Below are 24128 nucleotides of genomic sequence, written 5' to 3'. Positions count from 1 at the left end.
AGGGTCTCTTGTTGTAAAGAAATCTGAACACAAAGGAAGGGTTGTCCTTGTGTGGTTCAGATCTTGTAATAGGCTTTTACAAGAAAGTGGAACTCTCAAGCGGGTTGCTTGGGGACTGGACGTAGGCACAAGGGTGTGACCGAACCAGTATAAATCTGAGTTTGCAATCTCTCTTCCCTTAAACTCCTTTATTTATTATTGTTTTGTATTCATATTCAAATTGCTCTATTTGAATCAATATTTAAGAAGTTCATTTCTAAGGGAATTTATAACTTGAATAGAAAGTGAAATAAAATTTTAATTGGGGAAATAGTTTGTGATATCTTAATTCAACCCCCCCCCCCTTCTTAAGATATCTGAGACCACTTGTCCAACACATAACACGCATTGGTAAAACCCATATATGCACCCCTTTTCATACTTTACTTCTTTCCAAAGTATTACTAGACCCTGCCATATCTCAAAATCTCTTGTCTGCCTCATCTCTTTGCCAAACTAACCCAATATCTGTTGAATTTTTTTTCTTATCATGTTTTTGTGAAGGATCTGAAGACAATGGTCCCTTTAATCAAAGATCACCATAAGAATGGATTCTACACCATGCCTCAACCATCATCCACTCCCAAGGCACTCCTATCTGCAACCCTCAAGCTTTTCTTCCATCTATTCTATTTCTTTCTTTATAGTCTTCTCATGATCAGCTCCCATCACATTCATACTCTTTAAAACCTTGAGTTGCTCTTCTAGCTCAACAATTTCTAACTTCAACTTATGTTCATTTTCCATCTCTTTTTCAAACTTCAATAGTTCATCAGTTTGAGTCTTTCTCTCCATTTGCAAAATTAATTAATTCATAAGCCATGAAATGGGGCAAAATGAAACCAAAAAACCTCACTTAAATTATGAAGAATCAAATAACATATGACACACCTGATGTTTTTCAAGCAAATTGACGAAGTCGAATCTAGCCTTCACCTGCTCCTTTGATGCTAAAATTAGTGATTCCATTTTCTTCACATTAAAGGTAGAATATTTCGTATTAATCTGGATACCGTCATTAACAAATTTTGTCATATATAGAATCCAAATATAATTAAAGAGACTTACCTTTTTATATTCTTCCTCGAAATTTTTGCGGTCTTGAATAGTTGAGTTTCTTGTTCAATTAGTTGATGAACCCAACGATCCAGTTCAGTACTCTTTGTATATACTTCGCTTTGCAACTTTTCAGTTTCTTCCGTGAGTTTATGAGCAAATTTGTATACAACTGCTGTTAAAAATACTTCCAAAATTCAATACTCGGAAAACTTGGTAGTGTAACATTCATTAGTGCAAAATCAATGTTTCTTAGATTTGATCCACCATACCTAATATTCAGATTTATGATGTCAAACTTAATCAACCTCGAACAGGACATGATTATTAATATTAACAAAGTTCTCCTAAGTGAGTTTTAATGCATTTCAATTATATCAAAGTCTTAAACTTGAAATTTCTGATCAAATCAAAATATAAATGCTACCCATTCATTGGCGCCTTAAGTGAAAATGCGTGAGAAAGTTCACTAATTATTTTAGACTCTTTTATACTCTTTTTAGAAAATGAGAAAAGCAAAATAGAATAAAAGATTTTTGTTTTATTGAAATAATATATGGACACTACAAATACTTCATTAACAATCTTTATTTCTCTTTTTCAAGTTCTTCATGTTACATAATATCATCTATCATATTTACATTTTTCTCTTGATAAAGTTCAAGGTAGAGAGATAGAAAGGAGACAAAAGAGAAATTGAATATTACTTTGGATAATGCTCAAAATGAGCAAATCAATTTTTACATGAATACATTGAGTCTTATATAGCCAAACTTGTAACTAATTTGTAACTAATTAAACTAATTTGTAACTAACTAAACTAATAACTAATTTGTAACTAACTAAACAACTCTATATCTCTAATACCCCCGCAAGTTGGAAAGTGTTGAAAACACTTTCAGCTTGGAGAAAACAATACATCAACATCAAAGGAAATGAAAAAAAAAGTTTGAAAACTTGGAATATAGATAAACATGTCGGAAATACATCGACTAAAACATAAACTTCTAGAAATCTTCGACCAACTTCGGCTTTCTCAATCTTCTTCCAAGAGTCCAAAGCAAGCATCAAAGCTTAACCATCAAGCGAAATCAATAGCAAGACCATTTGGCAGAAGCTCAAATCATTAATCCATGAAACTATCAAACCTTAACCACCAAGCAAAAACTATACCTCAAAGTTTGACCACTTGGCAGAAGCAACGGGTCTTAACCATCAAGAGTAGGAGCAAAACAACAATTCAATGCTTAAGAATCCATGGCAAAAGCTTAAACAATGCTTAATCACCATGGACAGAAGCTTTACGTCAACAAAATAGAAGAATCACAAAATTTGTCTTCTATGAGGACTTTTCACAAACACTTTGTGAACCAACTATAACCAAGGCTTAACCATCCATGACAGAAGCTAAAAATAATACTTAACCACCATGGACTTAATCAAACACCTTGTAGGCTTCCAGGAAAGCAATAATTGATCCTATTGATCTCGAAGTTTGAACACTTCAGTGACTCTGCCAACATTTGCATCTCCAATGGTGGCAAACCTTTGCAAAATCTGAACCTCATGAATAAAATGAAGCAAATTGTAACCACGAATTACAAGTTCCACCTGTGACATGTAAAACAAATAATTTGTCGAATCAAGCATTTCAATAATGGTGTGATTTAGATTAGTTTTCTCTAGAGCAGGATGCACAGGTGGCACAACACTGCTGTGCGGTGGATTGGGGTCACCACCACCACCAGTAACAAGTGTAGCCATGAGTGGATGGAGAAAAATAGCCAAACACCACGTGCAAAAGCAGAAAACACAATCGCACAAGCAAAGAACAGAATCACAAAGCAGGAAAAGTGAACCAAACAGAATCAGAATCATTGTAGAAGCATCTTGCGATGAACTCCGATCATAAGAAAAAAAACAATGCCATAAGTGGTGAAGCAAGAAATAGAAGGGTGCTGCATGATATTGGGAATCTCATGGGTAAACAAGGCCATGGAAATGGAATTAACGTGTATAAACCTGAAGTGATTGTGATTGAGTAGATAATTAAAAAAATGAAAGTGACAACGGAAAAATTATGGGTGGAGGGGTGGTATTGCTCTGATACCATGATAAAGTTCAATGTAGAGAGATAAAAAGGAGAGAAAGAGAAACTGAGTATTACTTTGGATAATACTCAAAATGAGCAAATCAAATTTTACATGAATACATTGATTCTTATATAGCCAAACTAAAGTGTAACTAACTAAACTAATTTGTAACTAACTAAAATAATAACTAATTCGTAACAAACTAAACTAGTCCCACATCGGCTAAAAATCAAGCCAAATTAAAATATATAAGTGAGGGGCAACCCTTACCCCTTGAGTTAGCTTTTGGGGTTGAGTTAGGCCTAAACTTACATTCTAAGATTCTAAGATGGTATTAGAGAATATTCGAGATTAATCCAAAGGGCCACCCATCATTGTTATTCACGCACCAAAAAAGCCCAAGAAGTGGTGAGCTAGTTTTTGGGGTTGAATAAGGTCTAAACTCACATTCTATGATCTCTCTTTTACTTCTTTCAGTACCTAGATTTAGATAAGCCTTGCATGTTTGAGGATAATTTTTTATATTATTATTTTTTTATATTGTATCACGGGTTTAAAATAGGTATAAAAGAAATTAAAGGTTCTTTAATTGGGTCACAAACCTTCAACATGAACTTGGTGAAGATAGTCTCCCTTTTCCATCTCACCAATCTTTACATTTGCATTCTCGACCTTGTATTTACCAGCTTTGAGTTGATTATATACTTTTTGTAGTCTTCCTTCTCTGATTCTCTTATGTCTGATTCTTCATCTGAAATGCTACCCATTGAAACTAAGTACTAACAAATTTTGAAACCCAAAAAAAAAAAAAAACTATCAATTTATGACAACAATTTTGTACTTGTTTGATTATAGAATAACAACTTGAAGAAGGGTTTCCTAGTTGAAGCAGCGAAACAATAATGCATACAGGGAAAGAAAAAAGAAACTAGAAATAGAGTACTTTCTAGTCCTTCAAACTTGCTATATACGTTGAAGCGAATGGCAAAGAAATTGAAATACGAGGATTAAAGAACTCGCCTTTGTTCTTCAAATGCTGTCCTAGTCCTTCCTTGTAGCACAAGTTTCTCTACTCTTCCATTCTCTCTCTCTCTAAGAGTCTTTATATACTACTTTTTACCGTCTCTTCTCTAATTTTTCTGTTTGATATTATATATATATATATGGGACTGCCCCTTCCCTTAAATCGTACAACAAAACTTAAAAGGCTGACTTAGCAAGTGTATGTTAGTGCAGAATATTACTATCCAGTATTTTTATTTGTGCCTTGTCCGAAGTCAAGTTTTGGAAAATTAAACATAAAAAATTAAATGATTTTTATCTTCATGTTTTTCAAGGTATGTAATATACTTGTTTTAATATATAGAAATAAGATATTAAATAGTTTTGGATTTATTCATAGTTATATAAAATTAACCCACACGTTAAGACTTAAGAACTTTTAACTCAACAAAATATTTCAAAATAAAATTGTTTTAAATATATTTTAGTCCTTTAAATTTAAATTTGGATATCTTTTTTCAATCAACCAAATTTGAAATATTTTTAGTCTTTGGAATTCGCATAATATTCTATTTAGTACCTCTACACAATATGAGTAAAACAAAAAATAAGTATTATTCACAATTTGTGGTGACTATTGATAATAAAAAATTAATTTTGTATCTTAAATTTTAAAATACAATTTTGACTATTTAAAACTAGTACAAGTCAACAAAAAAATAGAGATTTTAAAATCAATTAATGATTTTTTTAAATTTTTTATTGTCTTGATGATTTTTAATCATAAGAAAATCATACTATAAAGTAAAAAATAGAGTATCAAATACTGATGGTAAAGAATTGTCATAAATTATAATTTTTTTTGTTTAGCTCACAGTAAAGATGGATCGAAATGATCAAAGATCATTGGGGACTAAAAAAATAATTTGAAATTTGAAAGATACAAAAGAAAATGACCTAAATTTCATAAACTAAATGATGTCAAAGTAAAGGTAACAAATAAAGTTAAAATAATTTTGACTAATTAATTTATGGACTAAGGCATTTAAAAATATCTTCTTAAAAAAGGCATTTCAAAATATACTAGTATCTAATATTACATTATATATTTACGAATGTATATAATATATCCAAAATTTCATGTATATTATCGTTTTAATACACTACTACAAAAATGTTTTTTAACTACGGTTAAAAAAACCTTTTAACGACAATTCTCATTCGTCGTTGATTACAATGATATTAAAAATGAAACTATTTTACGACGATTGTTATACTAACCATCGCAAAAGGTAAAATGTTTTTAAGATGGTTATTTACTAATAACCGTCTTAGAATGTGATGTCAAACATCACATTCTAAGACGATTATTAGTAAATAACTTTCTTAGAAAACATTATCTGACATGACTTTTTAAGATGGTCATTACTAATAACCATCTTAGAAAGTCATGTCTGACATCACATAATAACCATTGTAGAAAGTCATGACTGCCATGACTTTCTAAGACGGTTATTAGTAATAACAATCTTAGAAAGTCCTTCGTTACATGCTTTCAAAGACGATTTTTTTCTAATAACCGTCTTAAAACATACACTATCTATGACGGTTATTAATAAATAACAGTCTTAAAAAGCAATTTTATACGTGCAATCCGAGGATCCAAACTAAATGCCAATTAATATTGTACAAGACACCAGAAACATAAGCTAACCTAAAATGTAAACATGACACTATCAATAATGATATATAGTCCAATGTATTTATCATTTGTGGATATTAATCATTTCAATTTTTATATTTTCATCCAGCATAGTATATATAAGTTAATTGACACTTAACACTATATGGTTCGCAATAGGTTTACCCTAATCACATGCGTTCTTTAGGCATCCTCTAGAGGTAAATTAAATAAATAAGGAAGATGTGTAGACAAATACAAGCAACCAACTGATTTCTACCAGATAATGAGAACTAAAAGTAACTTCAAACATATTTAAAAAAGGAATAACAAGGGTTTTTAGCAGTTACCGCTTGAAAGCTGAAGCATTAGAATGCATTAGGGTGTGCCTTTCTTCAGTGAGTTCATTCTCAAAGCTGATGGGACGAGATCTTCTCAGAGAAAGATCCAATTATGGAGAAAGGTCAAACTTGACCGTGCAATTAATTGTTGAATTTTTCAGGGTGCAGATTGGATGAGTAAGAAATGATCCAATAAAGTCAATGGCTTCCTTGGAAGAGTTGATTTGAACATAGTGATTGTCATGAGCCTCACCACTGATGCCATTCCCAAAAATGCTCTAGATCAGCATCAGTTGTGCTTGCCTTACCATTTTTGCAGATACTGACATTTAATCCTAAACAGAAAAATATGTTAGGTTAAATTTTGAATATTCTTCCTTATCAAGTAACTATATAAGTAAAGAAGCAGAAACTTACCTCCAGCATGACTGGCATGCATCATTAATGTCTGGCCTACACGAATGCTTGTTTCAACCTGTTGTGTCTTTGTTCCACTTGGATACGCTTCCCTACATTTCAGCGGAGAAAATTCCTGGGTGTTATCGATGTTATTGAGAGGGCCACTCTCAGCTTCACAGTCAGGCTTCAATTCGTACAACAGCTCTGCAACAGAAGCAATCATTTAGTCTCTACATGAAAACTTCATATAGACAACCTATACTGAAAGAAAATTTCTTTTAACTATAAGAGGTTTACAAAAATACATAAATATCTACTAGCAAACATTATGCATTTGACGTATACAGACTAAATGTAAATTTTTAAAGGTCTGCTGCCATTCCCAAAGGTGTTTGGCATTTGGTAGTATTCCAAAGCAGTTAAAAAGAAAAATTGCATAGGAAATAACTGGTGGACAATTTCAGACATTGATATGATAGAATTTCCAAGCTTAACAGAGATTAGCATGCAAAAGAGTCAACATTGGAGACTATTACGAATGTAGTATCATATTATCCAAACATCTTAGAAGAAACATTCTTATTTGCAATGAATTAACCAACAAAAGGAAATAAAATGATACTTACATGATTCCATCGAAGCTCTACTGCCCCTGGCTAGTCAAGTGATATACCTAATGTACTTGATGGTGTTGTTCTTTGTCTTTGCTACAAATGTCTTCAATTAACAGCAATAATATTAAAAAAAAATTATAGGTCTGGAAAACTAATCTGTGCATCACTTCCTTTCTAAATTAATTCCATATTTCTCTGAATGCAAGCAACATCACCACTTGAACGATTAGTAGCAACATTATTTTCTACAGTGGTTGACTGACAGAGAAAATAAATAATAAATTAAAATTCAATCAATTGTCAATAATATATTAATATCTGAGTACTTAAGTAATTTATTTGTAATTCAAGAGGCTCAAATTCAAAAATACGTATTTGTAATATATTTTTGGTATAAGTAAAAAAGAAAAAAAAAGTTATCATCAGTATTTTACACAAATCTCTAGGAAAATAACAAAAAAGTGAATATGAATCATTAAACTGTGTTTCACTTGTTCCTGAAGAAATCACAGTTTGTCCCTCGTTGCCTTGCTGGATGTGAGCATCCAGATAGTCTTTATGAAGAGTCTGTCCATTAACAGACATTTCATAGCTAAACTTAGCATCCGATCTCATCAAATTTTGATCAGTTTGAGATGGTGAAGGATGTTCCTATATGGGTACCTGTGAACCCTCTGACACAGACTGAAGAAACAAGTATAAATATGCAGACACTTTAATGACACAAACCCCAGAAAAGAAGCCAATGCATACAATCAATCAAATCCACGGCTTCGTCCTTCAAAAAATAAGAAGAGTGACAGAGGAAAAAGCAGAACAATCGGACCTAACCTACACATGCTTTATTTTAAAGTAAGCAACTTAGCAGCAAGCCACGAAAATAGGAAATTGAGCAGAGACAAACATAATGCAAACATAGCAAACAAACAATACAAGTTTAGTGAAGTAAAAAAATGTAAATTATAATGTTGACCATAAAAGAAGCAACAAGCAAGCAAGTTCCATATCCAGGTCGAATCGAATGAATAAAATAAACAATAAATAAAAAACAAACACAAACCGAATTCACACCAAAGAACGAACAAATAACCAAAACAGAACTATCTTGATGAAATTAAAGGAAGGAAGCAATAAAAGAAAACTTGTCTATTTAGTGAACTTGCGTTGACAGTACAATACAACAATGCCAACAACAACATCGACAACAAGAAATGGAGATTTCCCTATTTGATGCGATAAACTACCACTACCGTAAGCCCATATCCATCGAGATTGAAAATGCAGCCCACACGTATTTTTGAACTTCTGCATTGAAAAATCCTAAAGGTAGATGTGGTATGTTTTGTCAATTCCACGAATGAAAAATAGCCAATCTCACAAGTAATTCTCCTCAGATTATTATACAAGGGTTATATACAGTGTTCTTGTTATCTAGGGCCATTTCAATGCAAGCAATGAATTTGGAGGATAGGATACACATTTTCTCAAAATGATGCAATTGAAGAAATTGACAAAAAGTTAGTGAGCCAACCAGTGTAGCTCTTCATGCTTATAGTTTACCCACACTCTCAGCAAATGTATCCAAATTGGATTTGTAATGTCAGCAGAGACAAATCATGCACATTCTCACAAAAATTGTCCAATTTTTGTGCAATTTGGAAGCCTGTTATTTCACTCATTCAAATGTGTTGAACAAGTTTCACAAGACACAAAGTAGAATTGCAATTCCATGAATCATGCACTATTCTGCCACCCAACTTAACAATTCACAAGACACAAAGTAGAATTGTTAAGTCGACATGAGGCTACATATATAAAATTTGTGAAAGAGTTCATCCTAAACCTTTAAATAATATGAAATATTTAAAGGAGGGACATTACATTATTGTAGTTTAAACTTTAAAAGACAAGCAAAGAGTGCTGAGACAGCGACAACAATAGCAACATTCATTCATTGACATCCAAATCCATCACACTTCCATATTCAAATTGCCAACATAACTCACATTCACACCCCATTCTTGGATTGTATAGTTTCATGTGTTCCTATCTGAATATTCTGGCCCCTAGAACAGTCCATGCCTACATTTCCAAGGCCATGGAAGATTAAAGAGGGAGTCTCCTACTACCAAAGAACATGGAGGAGCGCCACCCAACACATGATCATGGAACAACAAAATTAAGGAACTTCAGATCATACTTGAGATGGGTTTACGTGGATCACTCCAATGTTTGCAAAGCTGGTCTTTCTTGGACCGTGTTCTTGACTTTAGCCTTTGTTGTGCCAACATTCTCTCACTTTCTAGTTGATTGTTCCACTTGTGACCATGATCATAGTCGACCATACCACATACCTGTGCATATTTCTCTCTCTGTCTTCACTGCTCTCTCCGTATATATTTGCATGCTGATTTCCTGTTTATAATAGAAGGGACCTCAAATATGCACATAAAGTTTTTATTAGCTACACTCAACTGCAGCCATGCTCTAGTAATTGTCCATGGCATCTAAATATCATTGAAGCATAGAAATATTAAAAACGATGTGAATAATATATTGCATCTTACATTTTGATCTCTTCAAAGAGTTCTTCATTTTTTGATTGTCTTTTGCCTTCTGGCATAGAACCTGGTTCTCAGACTCAAGGTTTGACAAACTCAATTCTAATCTGGAGTAATAAAGATTCCTAACACTACCAGAAAGCTAGTTGACATTCACAGACTCAACTTCATTATTACTTGAAAACAATGTTACAACACGCTCTAAAGAGATAAACAAGATAAATTTCAGATTTCTTCACTGATACCTCAATAGGTATAAACTTTACATTATATCATAATCCTAATGAATGAGAATCATACATGTGTCACCATCTAGTATTTTAGGAAATTAAAATAAAACCAAATAACATCACAAGGATAATATCTAAATTACCTAATTTATAAAAATAATCTATTTGGGCCTCCTAGGCCCATCCTATCACATTGGTAGCAGTTGTGGCTATGATGGCTGCAACAATCAATGGCTTGGAGCACGGTGGGAAAGTGGGTATGGTGTTTGAAATGTACAAAAATTGCGGCAAATTCTTCAAACTATTGGAGGAGACAATTAAAGCTAAGGTGGAAGAGAAACACTTTGAGAGGAGACAAAATGGGGAACTCTTTGAAATGAAGATAGCTTTGATGTTGGGGACAAGTGTGTCAAAGCTCAGCCTCATGTCGGACCGAGGGAATTGTCGTCGATGAATTCACCAGCAAACTGTTCTAAGCTATAACGTTTATTCCTTTGACTTTATTATCTTTTTTGTAAAGTGAATGAAACATCATATGCTTTCATTCTTTTTTGCACAGTTGTATCATGTAGAAACTGGAAAGGGAAGGTTTAGTTTTAAAGTAATGTTTATTTTTATGAAGAAAAAAATGGAATATTCAATGCAACGTTTGGTTTCCTACACCAACCTCGGCTTATTTAAAATTTATTTTTGTTAATACCTTGACAACCTCATTGAATTTTCAAGCCGCAAGTAGTGAGGTAAGATGTTTGTTTTTGAAAACATGTTTTTAATATTTACCGATATTTACCCATATTTATTTTCAAAGGGTTCCTTTTGGGATAGGTAAGTCTAGATTTTGTTTCGGTATTGCTATAGGTTTTGTGATAGCACTTCTCTTGTCCTGCCTTCTTAGTGTTACTGCATGTTTCGGTAAGGGAGCCTTATGTACCAGATTTTGTGTGCTAAATCATGTCATCATTTCTTGTGATATTCCTCAACTATATTTTTTTAATCTTAATGAATTTCAATTTATATACTTATAAGAACAAACAAAAAGGTAACTGACTTTTGTGCTTATAGGGTTTATAAATTGATATATATATATATATATATATATATATATATATATATATATATGTATTTTATTGTTATATAAATTGAAAACTATAAATGCGAATGATATAATTATACATCAATGATGAAAAGTAATTAAAATTTAGTCCTCAAATGACTATCTAAAAAATTATATTTGATCTTCATCATACATATATGATTTTATGATCCAATAGTCTTCATTTCTCACTTGATATCCTGTGTTTCTCTCTCTCTGTCTCTCTATATATAAAGTGATTATATAGGGTTTATAAAGTGATTTTATGATCCAATAATCTTCAACAACATTTTTTATTTAACCGGCGTAGTAAGGTTGTCGTAAAATACAATTATTGTATTAGTGTGTCTTACTTTCTATTGGACAATTAATAACTAAGAAATTCATTCATACCAAATAATTTAAGCTTTTGAGAACATTAATCATCAAATCCTTTTGTGATTTAGTGAATAGGAATTGGTCCTCATTATATCTCTTTTTAAAAAATGAAATTTGAATTTTAGAAAAAAAATAAAATGAGCCAATGCACTGTAATCGCTTCAAACTTAAAAAAACAATGTTTTGGCATGTAAGAGAAGATATAGTTCATGCTTTGGATAACTATTTTAAAATTGTTTTTGAGTGTTAAACATACTTTTGAAAAAGAATATTTACATGCTTGAAAATTAATGAGCTTTCTCTATAAGTACATTTGAAACAAAAGTAACACCTTTGTTACTTTTAGCAATCTAGGTTTGACATCCAAGATAGATTTCTCAAATATATTGTACAAGTGTGTTTGGATTGGTGGTAAGGACTCAAAAATCATGGTGTCCCACCACACCAAAGAGTAGTAACTTTAAAGCTATCATGATTTCACACCGCGGTTTCAAAGACAAGGTATATATTTTAATTTGAAAGTATTTTTAGAAGGGATTAACAATAATCCAAACATACTAATAGTAGACACATAATAAACCTATGCATATAGCGAATGAGTTCATTTGTTTAAGATTGAAAAAATGATTTGAATTTATAATAATCTTATAATTATTTTTTGAGAATTTAAAAAAACAGAAACTAATTTATGTTTGTTTACAATCATAAAATTATTTTAAAAAAACTAATTTTTATAAGAAGCTATTCAAAATGGTTTGTGATTTTAATCAAATTTTATATTCTTTTCAAGTTCTAATTATTTTGAAAAATTAAAACAAATGCATGGACAACTTTAAAAAGTGGTATTTAAAAAAACATTTTTATTGAAAAAAGTTGTAGGAAACAATATCTTTGAAAATGTTGGTGTTTTGCACTTTTCAATGGACTACAAACGCAAAAATCTTCCCCCCACCCAACCTTGAGTTAATGGGTTTGAACTGTGATTAGAAAATGTTCTTCCTCATAGGTGCTTTTAGTCTGATCACCCATTTGTGGGCACAGCTAGGTGACTTTAGCATTGGGAAATGTATTGTTGCCTTAGAACTTGATTGAAGCAGGATTGAAACTTAGCCTTACATGAGGGATCTACGGGTTAAGTTTTGGTTTTAATTATGTTGTTACAATAATGCTGTTTAGTTTACGCCTAGTCTTACATGAGGGATCTGCGGACGAAACTCAGTTTAAGTTAGTCTAAACCTAAGAGGGTTGTCTAAATCGGGTGTAGTCTTAAATAAGGGATCTGCAGACGAAGCTTGGATATTTAGCCTGACAAGGGATCGAGGGTTTAGTAATTTAGGCTATAGCATAGAACACAAGAGCACGATTGATTAGAGAAATATATTTCTATGCATCAACTTGTTTGTTAGAAACACCCAACATATCTACCTACTGCTGTCATTTTATTTACCTTGCATTTTATAGCTTTTAGCATACAAGTTTAGTTTAAATTCTATTTGAAATTATCACTTATACATGTTCTCTCAACAATGCTTCAATTCTGAACTTAATTCAGGCTAACATTAGTTTCCTGTGTTCGATACTCAGATTCATCCGTTTTAATTTTAAATACTTGACAACTCGGTGTGCTTTTCGGTAAACCCCCATTGAAATTTCCTCGAGACATAAATGCACAAAAAGTAACTACAATGGGGGATGAACAGTTATCTAAATAACCGATGTTATATAATAAGAATTACACCAAAAAAAGTGTATGAATGTTGATAGGTGACATCGGTTTTTCCATAAAACCGTGTTAACTTATAGATTAACATCGGTTTTGTATAAAAACTGATGTTAACGTTTCTAACTTAACATTGGTTTTTATACAAAATCGTTGTTAATCTACACGTTAACATCGGTTTTTATACAAAATCAATGTTAAATGTTTATAGGTTAACATCAGTTTTTAAACAAAAACTGATATAAAAACCGATGTTAACATTTTGAATATTAACATCAGTTTTCTACGAAAACCAATGTTAAGTTACACAAACAACATTGGTTTTTTGAGTAACCAATTTGTCATACCCTAATTTTGTCCGGGGATTATTATTTGATGATATACAACCTTTGATTGGCCGCTGCGAGATACTTGGCACCCTTTGTTGCACAATATGTGAAGTCCCGAGACGTGCCAAAAATCAAAAGGAAGCAGGCTTACGCGATCCGTGAAAATTCCGTAATGTGACGGAAATCGAAAGGAGGTGTTTTTCGCAATCCGTGAGTTTTCGTAACTTCTTTGAAAGCTAAAAAAGAGTAAATACATAATCCGTAAGGATTCGTAACCTTGCGGAAGGAAAATAAGTATCGTTACGAAATTCGTAAAATTTCGTAACATTACGGAAAAAGAATTACCAAAAAAGGTGAAGGGGGTGCATTTAGTAAAAAGGGGGGGGGTACAAATAGCAATCAGGCCCACTTGGGCCTTTCGGATTCTTCCTCCAGAAGGCTGTTTCTTCTGGAGGAAGTAACCTTGCTCGCCTGGGCAACTTGGGTGGCAAGCTCCTCCCGTATTTTGCTATAAATAGGGGGAGGAGTGAAGAGGGAAGGGGTTCAGCCTTCTTGGCACTTCTTATTCTCTCGAAATTGCTGAGGAAAATTGTTTCCGTGAAGAAAATCCAAGCCGAGGCGCTTCCGTAACGTTTTCGTAACGTTTCCGTGAGTAATTACGTGAAGATTTTCAACCGTTCTTCGACATTCATCGTTCGTTCTTCGTTTTCTTCAGTCTTCAACTGGTAAGTACCCCAAACCGAGCTTTTCAATTCATTCTATGTACCCGTGGTGGTCCACATTTTTGTTTCATGTATTTTTATTCTCGTTTTCATTCGCTTTCTATACCCCCTTTTGACGTGCTTCAGTCATTTATTTAAGTCATTTCTCGCCTAATCAAAAAATAAAATAAATTTCCACCGATCATTTGAATTGTATCATCCGTTAATTTCGGTTAAAATGAATTCTGACCGTTCGGTCGTGCCGTAACCACGTTGGAAATCAGAAAAGAGGTAAAATAATAATATAATAATAAAAAATATTTTTTAGTAAAATGAAGCGAAAAAATCAATCGGACGTTTTCCCTTTGGGATTTCTCATTCTTAATTGGATTGACTAATAACTAAAGTGAAACTAAGGCTAAAATCAACTCGCCTAGTCAAGCTCGTCCACAAAAAGGATCATTTTTTAAGGTCCAACGCCTTAAAAATTATCACAAATTTAAGTAAAAAGAATCGCTTGATTCACTCTTAAGAAAGAACTACGTAGGTCTGATTTCCTCTCCAAAGGAGGGTACGTAGGAGCAAAAGCCCCGCTTTTGTTGACCTCAAAAAATAAAAAGAAATAAAAGTTAAGGTAATACAATTTCCACAATTCTAAAAAATAGGCTGTTGTCCTTTGAGACAAACGTGAGAGGTGCTAATACCTTCCTCAAACGTAAATACAACTCCCGAACTTAGAATTTTCATTTTGACCGGTTTCCTTCAGTTTTCCTGACGTTTTCCACAAATAAATGTTGGTGGCGACTTCGCGCATCTTTCCTCCTTTGGAAAGTGCACCCGTGAGCCTCGCCTCGCTCGCCCGCAAAAGGGCATGTTGCGACAATTGGCGACTCCACTGGGGACTATTTTTGTGAGTTAGGACTATTTTAAGGAATTGTGGATTTGTGAAACTTCGTGTGTGCATTTGTTGAATTGTGTAAAATGTAAATAACTGTTGTCTATTTTGCATTCTTTACACTGCATTCTAAGCACCCACGGGTTTGAGTAAAAAAGGGGGCCCTACACCCGGGTTCATGGGAATTTAAGGAGTGGAGGTGAATCTATCATCATGCTAGGTCTCCGACTTGCTTGATAACAGTGAAACCTCGTCTAGAGCATTCTCTCTTTATAATGTGTTGTCGCTGGTATTCCATACTGCCACAATATTATTATCTTGAGTGATGATACCTCTAGAAAACAGCCGTGAGAGTTATGAATGGTTGGGGAGTAGTTATTAGAGACCCCTAGATATTGTCCTATAGGTTCCCAAAATAGGGGCAAAGAGCAAACACGCTTCGTGCCATTTGTTCTCATGCATCTTTTGATAAATAACACTAGTTTATAGTTTTGCTAGTGATGTTTGGTTTCTTCAGAGTAATGCGTAACCTTTTTAATACTACGTTGAGGCGCCATCATGCCCTAAACGTAGCATTAAAATTGGATCTCTGCGGTCTCGTATGTGTGAATTACCCATTTGTGTTGTTTTCTTTCCGTTTCATGCATACGCATTGCATCATTCATGTCGGAGTCTTGATCCACCCCTTTTTTAGGTAAATGATGGGGACAAATCAAAACGGCAAAAGGTTTTATCAAGTCAAGGTTAAAAGTCTAGATGTCACCAGCCTCAAGGAATTGGGACGATTGATGGGACCTCTCCAAAGGCAAACCTTCTGCAAAGTGTACGGGAAAATTCTGGATTTGACCGCAGCGGAGGTATTTACGGAAGCTGTCGTATCCCTCGCCCAATACTATGACCAGCCGTTGAGGTGTTTCACGTTTGGGGACTTCCAAATGGTACCGACTATTGAAGAGTTTGAGGAAATATTAGGATGCCCTTTTGGGGGGAGAAAACCGTATCTTTTCTCCGGCTTTCTTCCCTCCTTGAGCAAGATTGCAGCCGTGGTTGGAGATTCGGCAAAAGAGATGGATCGTATGAAGCAAACTTGGAACGACGTAGTGGGCCTGCCTCGGAAATACTTGGAAGGCAAGGCAAGGGATATGGCGAGCCAAGAGAAGTGGGGCCCGTTTGCGGATATATTAGCTTTGTTGATTTTTGGGGTTGTCCTCTTTCCGAACGTTGACAGTTTGGTAGACTTAGCCGCCATTGATGCTTTCCTCGCATATCACCATAGCAAGGAGAGTCCAGTGGTGGGTATCTTGGCAGATTTGTTTGACACCTTTGACCAGAGGTGTGAGAAAAACAGTGCACGGATTGTCTGTTGTTTACCCGCTCTCTGTGTGTGGTTGGTTTCACACCTATTCCAACAAGACACAAGAAACCCGTGTCCGCTTCAAAGTTATCGCTCATGCGCCGAAAAAGGAAGAGTCGATTGGGACCAACATTTGGCTGGGATAGGAGGCAATGCAATCAATTGGTTTCCTCGTTGGAAGGAAGGCAAGGAAGGAGTTCTTTTCTCGTGTGGGGACTACCCTAATGTTCCATTGATAGAGACTAGGGGTTGTATTAATTATAATCCCGCACTCACCATAAGACAGCTAGGGTACCCCATGAGGGGAGCGCCAACAGAAGAAAGTCTCTCGCCTTTCCTTGTGAGGGATCTTGGCGCGCAAAGTCTCAAGGTGATACAAAGTGTCCACAAGGCGTGGAGAAGTCCGTTGAGGAAAGACAAGGAGCTTAGAGGCATCCGAAATGGCGTCATCGGTGGTTATCATGGATGGCTAAGAGTTCACACGCGAGGGTGAGATTGGCTCTCCAAATTGAAAGTTATCAATGAGGAGAACTTCGAAGCTCCGGAGGAAGATGAAGAAGTCAAAGCTCTAAAATTAGAGCTAGGGAAGGCGAGACTCGCCAAGGAGAAGTTCAAATCAGCTGCTACACACATCCGGAAAGAGTGCACCGAGTTACAAGAGGAAAACGCGGCCACTGCGAGAGCCCTTGAACAAGAAACCAAAAGGGCCTGCAAGGAGGAACATGGCCGAAATAAATTCCGAGGAGCATTGTGGGGTAGCAACAATGAGCTCAAACTCCGAAGAGAGCAAAGAGACTGGTCACGGGTGCATGGCATGATCTTAGAAGAAGAGTTAGCTGTGTGCGCAAGGTCCAAGAGGAGTTTGGCTCAACAATTGGAAGCCACGGAGCAAAGCATGCTAGCTATCATAGGGCAATACAAGGAAGAGTTGAACCAGTCTGTGACCCATGAACAAAAGCTAGCGGAGGATTTTGCACAAGTGTACGCCGAAAAAGAAGCAAGAGGGAGGGTGATTGATGCATTGCATCAAGAAGCGACTATGTGGATGGATAGGTTCGCCTTGACCTTGAATGGAAGTCAAGACCTCCCGCGTCTATTAGCCAAAGCAAAAGCCATGGCCAAAGTGTGTACGGCTCCCGAGGAGATTCATGGGCTAATCAATTACTGTCAACACATGATAGATTTGATGGCCCATATAATTAGAAACCGTTAGGTTCTCTTGTAACACCTTTGTATAATCTTGGCTAGATGAAAGCTTTGTTCCTTTTATAAAATGAGAAGTTCTAAACTCATCACGTTATCTAAAAAACCTTGGGGTGGATCCAAGTGCTTCAATCATTCATTTGCATATTCATGTTTTGGTGGCATACTCACCGTTGTTTATTTCTTTTGGAATTTCATCATAACTAAGAAAGCACAAAGGCACCCCTATAACACTTGATCCAGAAAAATGGATAATGAAGAGGGTGTGCAGGAACAGATGAAGGCCGATATATCAGCCTTAAAAGATCAAATGGCTTCCATCTCGGAGGTCATGTTAAAACTCCAGAAAACTACAGAGGATAAAGCCACGGCAACCGCCTCCAGTACAGTTAGGGAAGCGGAGCCGGTGCTGCAGCCCGCCTTAAATCTGGGCCGAGACAGAAACACGACAGTGTTTGGTCGAAGGTATAGCCCACAAGCTTACCCCTATGGCTTGCCTCCGGACTTCGCTCCTCGTGCCACCCCGGAAGATTTAAGCCAAGCTCCTACCTTCGAGGGGCAACTCCCACCTTATGACGACTATCCCGGGCAAGACGATGAGGAAGGAGATACCCATCTCGGCCCCCTGCTCCACTTCAAAGATCCATCCCCCCATGAACTACCCCAACCAAACATAGTCCATCATGTCCTGGCTTCACCCACACCCGTAAAAGAATCTGTTCCCTTCGTGGAAGATAAGGGAAAGATTGAGGCGCTTGAAGAAAGGTTAAGAGCAGTCGAGGGCCTCGACAATTACCCATTCTCGGATTTAGTAGATTTATGTTTCGTGTCCAACATCGTCGTCCCCCCCAAGTTCAAAGTACCAGACTTTGATAAGTACAAAGGGACGACATGTCCAAAAGGGCATCTCCTGATGTATTGCCGTAAGATGGGGGCGTATTCTGCGGACGAAAAGTTGTTGGTCCATTTCTTTCAAGACAGCTTGGCCGGAGCAGCTGTAGCATGGTATACCAATCTGGAAGCTTCCCAGATCCGATCATGGAAGGACTTGGCAACTGCCTTCATTAGGTAGTACCAGTACAATACAGATATGGCTCCCAATCGGAACCAGCTTCAGAGTATGACTAAGCGAGAGCATGAGTCCATTAAGGAATATGCCCAAAGATGGAGAGATCTCGCAGCCCAAGTCGTACCGCCCATGATGGAGAGGGAGATGATCACAATTATACGTTACCCACGTTCTACTATGAAAAGCTGATAGGCTACATGCCAGCTAACTTTGCGGATCTCGTCTTCGTCGGAGAAAGGATTGAATCCGGACTACGAAAAGGAAAGTTCGATATGCTTCCAATGTGGCCCCCAACAATAACAGAAGAGCCCCAGTAATGGGCGCGAGGAAAAAGGAAGGAGACGCCCACGCGGTCACCACCGCCCCGACGTGGATGAAAGCACCCCAAAATATCCAAAGCTCATACCAGCCCAATCCCCCAAATTTTTCAATCCGAGCCGGGAGTTCCCTCCCGACTCAAGTAAAAGGACCGCCCGCAGCAGAGAGAACGCTGGCCCAACGCACAGCTCCAGCCACGCCCCAGCCAGTCAACAATACGGCCCCCAGCACGAGCTATAATAATGCACAGAGCCCACTCCCGAAAGATAACTTCTCTCCTATTCCCATGGCATACTCCGAATTATGGCCTTCATTATTGGAGAATCATTTGGTGGTAGCCATACCCGGGAGGGTCTTCCAGCCACCCTACCCCAAGTGGTATGACCCGGGTGCCAAATGTGAGTAGCATAGTGGGGCTCCCGGACACAACATTGACTCCTGCTGCCCGTTCAAGTATAAAGTGCAGCACCTAATCAGTGCCGGCTGGCTATCGTTTCAAGAGGAAGGCCCAAATGTTAAAACTAACCCACTAGCTAGTCATGGAAAGGCTAGCTTTAACGCCATCCAAGAGGGTGGGCCATCGCGGGCAAGGAGATTAGGAGAGGTGGCTACTTCCAGACGTTTTATCTACCAATCGCTGCAAGCGGCATGTATGGTCTCCCGTGGTGGAGGCGAAAAGGATGAATGTTTGTTTCACCTCGGGGAGTCGCACGACATGGAAACCTGTCCCGCGGTAGAAGAATTGCTTCAGCGGCTTATGGATTGCGGGCAGCTTGAAGTGTCCATAGGAGGGAGGGAAGAACCACAAATTTGCATGCAGTCGGAAGAGAAGAAGGTTCCTCTAACCCCCAAGGCCCTAGTGATATGTTTTACTAGGAATGGGACCGGCTCCACACCCATATACCCCCGGACAGCGCCCAAGCCAACGCCATTTGCATATCAAAGTAATAAGGCCATTCCGTGGAAGTATACCCCTCCCGTGTTCAGCGAAAGAGTTGCAACTGAAGTTGACTCCCTGTCAGCTAAGGTGACCAACATCACCGGCCTTAGTGGCGTAACCCGCAGTGGTCGGGTGTTCGCTTCCCCTCACCCGGCGGAGTTGCCCTCCAAGGGGAAAGCGCCCATGGTCCAAGAGCCCACAGACGTAGCCACCCCCTCAAAAGAAGTAGATCCTCTAGTGGTAAGAGGGGCTGAAAAGAAAGAAGGTCTTCAAGGAAAGACGGTGACTTTGGAAGAGGCCCATGAGTTCCTTCGCCTCATCAAACAAAGCGAGTTTAAGGTAGTCGAGCAACTGAATAAAAATCTAGTAAGGATCTCGTTGCTTGAGCTGCTCATAAACTTCAAGCCTCATCGTACGCTGTTGATAAAAGTCCTCAATGATGCCCATGTAGCCCACGATATCTTAGTGGAGGGTTTTGAAGGCATCGTTAATCATATAACCACCAACAATTATATCGCGTTTGCGGAAGAAGAGATTCCCGTAGAGGGGAGAGGACACAACAAGGCTCTTCATGTGTCGGTAAAGTGTATGGACCATGTTGTCGCAAAGGTGCTTATCGACAATGGATCGAGTTTAAATGTAATGCCAAAGACCACTTTGGAAAAGCTTCCTTTTAGTGCGTCACGTTTAAAACCGAGCTCGATGGTGGTGCGAGCCTTTGATGGTACTTGGCGGGAAGTGATAGGGGAAATCGACATTCCCATTCAGATAGGCCCCCACACTTGCAATGTGGTGTTTCAAGTAATGGATATAAATCCCGCCTATAGCTTCCTCTTGGGAAGACCTTGGATTCATGCCCTGGGAGTGGTCCCTTCAACGCTTCACCAGAAATTGAAGTTTGCAGTGGGTGGACTTTTAGTGATAGTGTCGGGTGAAGAGGATATGTTAGTGAGCTGCTCCTCCTCCACCCCATACGTAGAAGCGACGGAAGAATCATTGGAAACGGCTTTCCAATCCTTCGAGGTGGTGAGCTGCGCCTCTGTGGAACCAAGTCCGTTGCTACCTTCTCTCTCCAACGCGGCCATAATGGTGGTGCGTGTTATGCTCAGGAACGAATTTGAGCCCGGAATGGGTCTAGGCAAGGATGGTCTCGGAAATGCTGACGTGGTCGATATCAAGGGAAATCCATACAAATATGGATTAGGGTATGAACCCAGGATGCCGGGGAGGAGGAATGTGCCGTCAAGACTTCGGGCGGATAGGGTATGGCCCGGCCGTATTAGCCAGTGTTTCACCAGTGCTGGAACGGTGTCCGAGGAGGAGGTGGTCGCAGTAGAAGAGGAGTTCCCTCAAGACCCGCCAAGTTTTGTGCAACCATGCCATCCCGATTCTCAAGTGGGGAACTGGCGCGTGATAAGCCAGTCAGAAGTCTATACCCCTGATTCAATGTAATTAGAGCCTATAGATTTCCTTTCTCTTTTGTTTTGTGAAAACTACCTTATTAAATAAAACAAAGAGATCTTGTTTCATCTGTTCTTGCAATTCCACCTTTTCTCATATCATTTTGCATGTTTTGTCTTGTTTGGTATAGATATGAGGGTCGATTCTTTGGGGATCCTAACAACGAGGGTTTGACAATCGATTTCGATAAAGATATAAGCCAATCGATAAACGAGGAAGAGGAAGAGGACGTCCTTTCACCAGAGTTGGAGAGGTTGGTCGCTCAGGAAGAACGTGAAATGAAGCCTCACCAAGAAGAAACCGAATTGGTAAACTTGGGGACCACGGAGGAAAAGAAAGAAGTAAAGGTAGGAACCGGTATGACCGCGCCTATCCGCCAAGGCTTGATAACCCTTCTTGAAGAGTATCAAGATGTCTTTGTGTGGTCATATCAAGACATGCCCGGTCTGGATTCCGACATTGTGCAGCATAAGTTGCCTTTGAATCCTGGGTCTTCCCCGGTTAAGCAAAAGTTACGAAGAATGAGACCCGAGATGTCTTTAAAAATTAAAGAAGAAGTAAGGAAGCAATTTGATGCAGGGTTCTTAGCTGTAGCTCGGTACCCAGAGTGGGTGGCCAACATTGTCCCAGTCCCGAAAAAGGACGGCAAGGTTCGAATGTGTGTAGACTACCGGGACTTGAACCGAGCCAGTCCTAAAGACAATTTTCCCCTGCCACACATTGATATATTGGTAGATAATACAGCCAAGTTCGCCCTTTTCTCATTTATGGATGGTTTCTCGGGGTATAATCAAATAAAGATGGCACCCAAAGATGTAGAGAAGACCACTTTCGTCACCCTATGGGGGACGTTCTGCTATAAAGTGATGGCCTTCGGGCTGAAAAATGCTGGGGCAACCTATCAGCGTGCCATGGTGGCGTTGTTCCATGATATGATGCATAAGGAAATAAAGGTCTACGTAGATGACATGATTGCCAAGTCTCGAACTGAGGACGAACACCTTGTCAATCTGCATAAGCTGTTTGGAAGGTTGCGGAAATACCAACTAAAACTAAACCCAACCAAATGCACCTTCGGGGTAAAGTAGGGGAAGTTGCTAGGTTTTATCGTAAGTCAAAAAGGGATAGAGATAGATCCTGAGAAAGTGAAGGCCATCCTTGAAATTCCGGAACCACGCACGGAGAAGCAGGTTCGGGGGTTCTTGGGCAGGTTGAATTACATCGTGAGATTTATCTCGCAACTCACCCCTACCTGTGAGCCCATTTCCAAGCTATTACGTAAGAACCAGGCGGTCCTGTGGAACAGTGACTGCCAAGAGGCCTTCGAGAAGATCAAACAGAGTCTCGCAAACCCCCCGGTGCTCATGCCACCTGTAACAGGAAGACCTCTTTTCCTGTACATGACCGTGTTGGACGAGTCTATGGGGTGCGTGTTGGTTCAGCACGATGATTCTGGGAAAAAGGAGCAAGCCATCTACTATCTAAGCAAGAAGTTTACCGCATGTGAGATGAATTACTCAATGCTGGAAAGGACATGTTGTGCTCTGGTATGGGCATCACATCGGCTTAGGCAGTACATGCTCAGCCATACCACGTGGCTTATTTCCAAAATGGATCCCGTGAAATACATCTTTGAGAAACCGGCCCTCACGGGACGAATCACTAGGTGGCAGGTACTATTATCTGAATTCGATATCCTTTACGTCGCCCAAAAGGCGGTAAAGGGAAGTGCCTTAGCGGATTATTTGGCCCAGCAACCCCTCCAAGATTATCGGCCGATGCACCCCGAGTTCCCAGATGAAGATATCATGGCCCTGTTTGAAGAGAAGTGGACGCACAAGGACATAGACAAATGGATTGTTTGCTTCAATGGGGCATCTAACGCTTTGGGCCACGGAGTAGGGGCAGTCCTTGTATCCCCGGATGATCAGTGTATTCCTTTCACGGGTAGGCTAGGTTTTGATTGTACCAACAATATGGCTGAGTATGAAGCATGCGCCCTCGGGGTTCAGGCGGCCATTGATTTTGATGTAAAACTACTCAAGGTGTATGGAGACTCAGCTTTGGTGATACACCAGTTGAAAGGAGAATGGGAAACTACGGATCCGAAGTTGATACCCTATCAAACTCACATCTTGAGGTTAGCCAAGTACTTTGACGACATTTCTTTCCACCATATACCTCGGGAAGAGAATCAAATGGCTGATGCATTAGCCACCCTGGCATTCATGTTTCAACTTGCCCCACACGAGGATCTGCCGTACACTGAATTCAAATCTCAGGGTAGGCCTACATATTGTTATGCAATAGAGGAAGAGCGGGATGGGAAACCGTGGTATTTCGACATCAAACAATACGTCGAGAACAAAGAATACCCACCAGGGATTTCTGACAATGACAAAAGGACGTTGAGGAGATTGGCTACTGGTTTCTTTGTAAGTGGTACCATCCTGTACAAACGGAACCACGACATGACCCTCCTACGATGCGTAGATGCCAAAGAGGTGAACTTCATGATTGAGGAGATCCACGAGGGTTCCTTTGGGACACATGCCAATGGGCATGCTATGGCCAGAAAAATCCTTAGGGCCGGTTATTACTGACTCACTATGGAAAGCGATTGCTGCGCTCATGTAAGGAAGTGTCATAAA

This window comes from Glycine soja, chromosome 15 (genome assembly GCF_004193775.1).
Source record: "Glycine soja cultivar W05 chromosome 15, ASM419377v2, whole genome shotgun sequence".
NCBI lineage: Eukaryota > Viridiplantae > Streptophyta > Magnoliopsida > Fabales > Fabaceae > Glycine > Glycine soja.
This window is presented reverse-complemented; position numbering follows the sequence as displayed.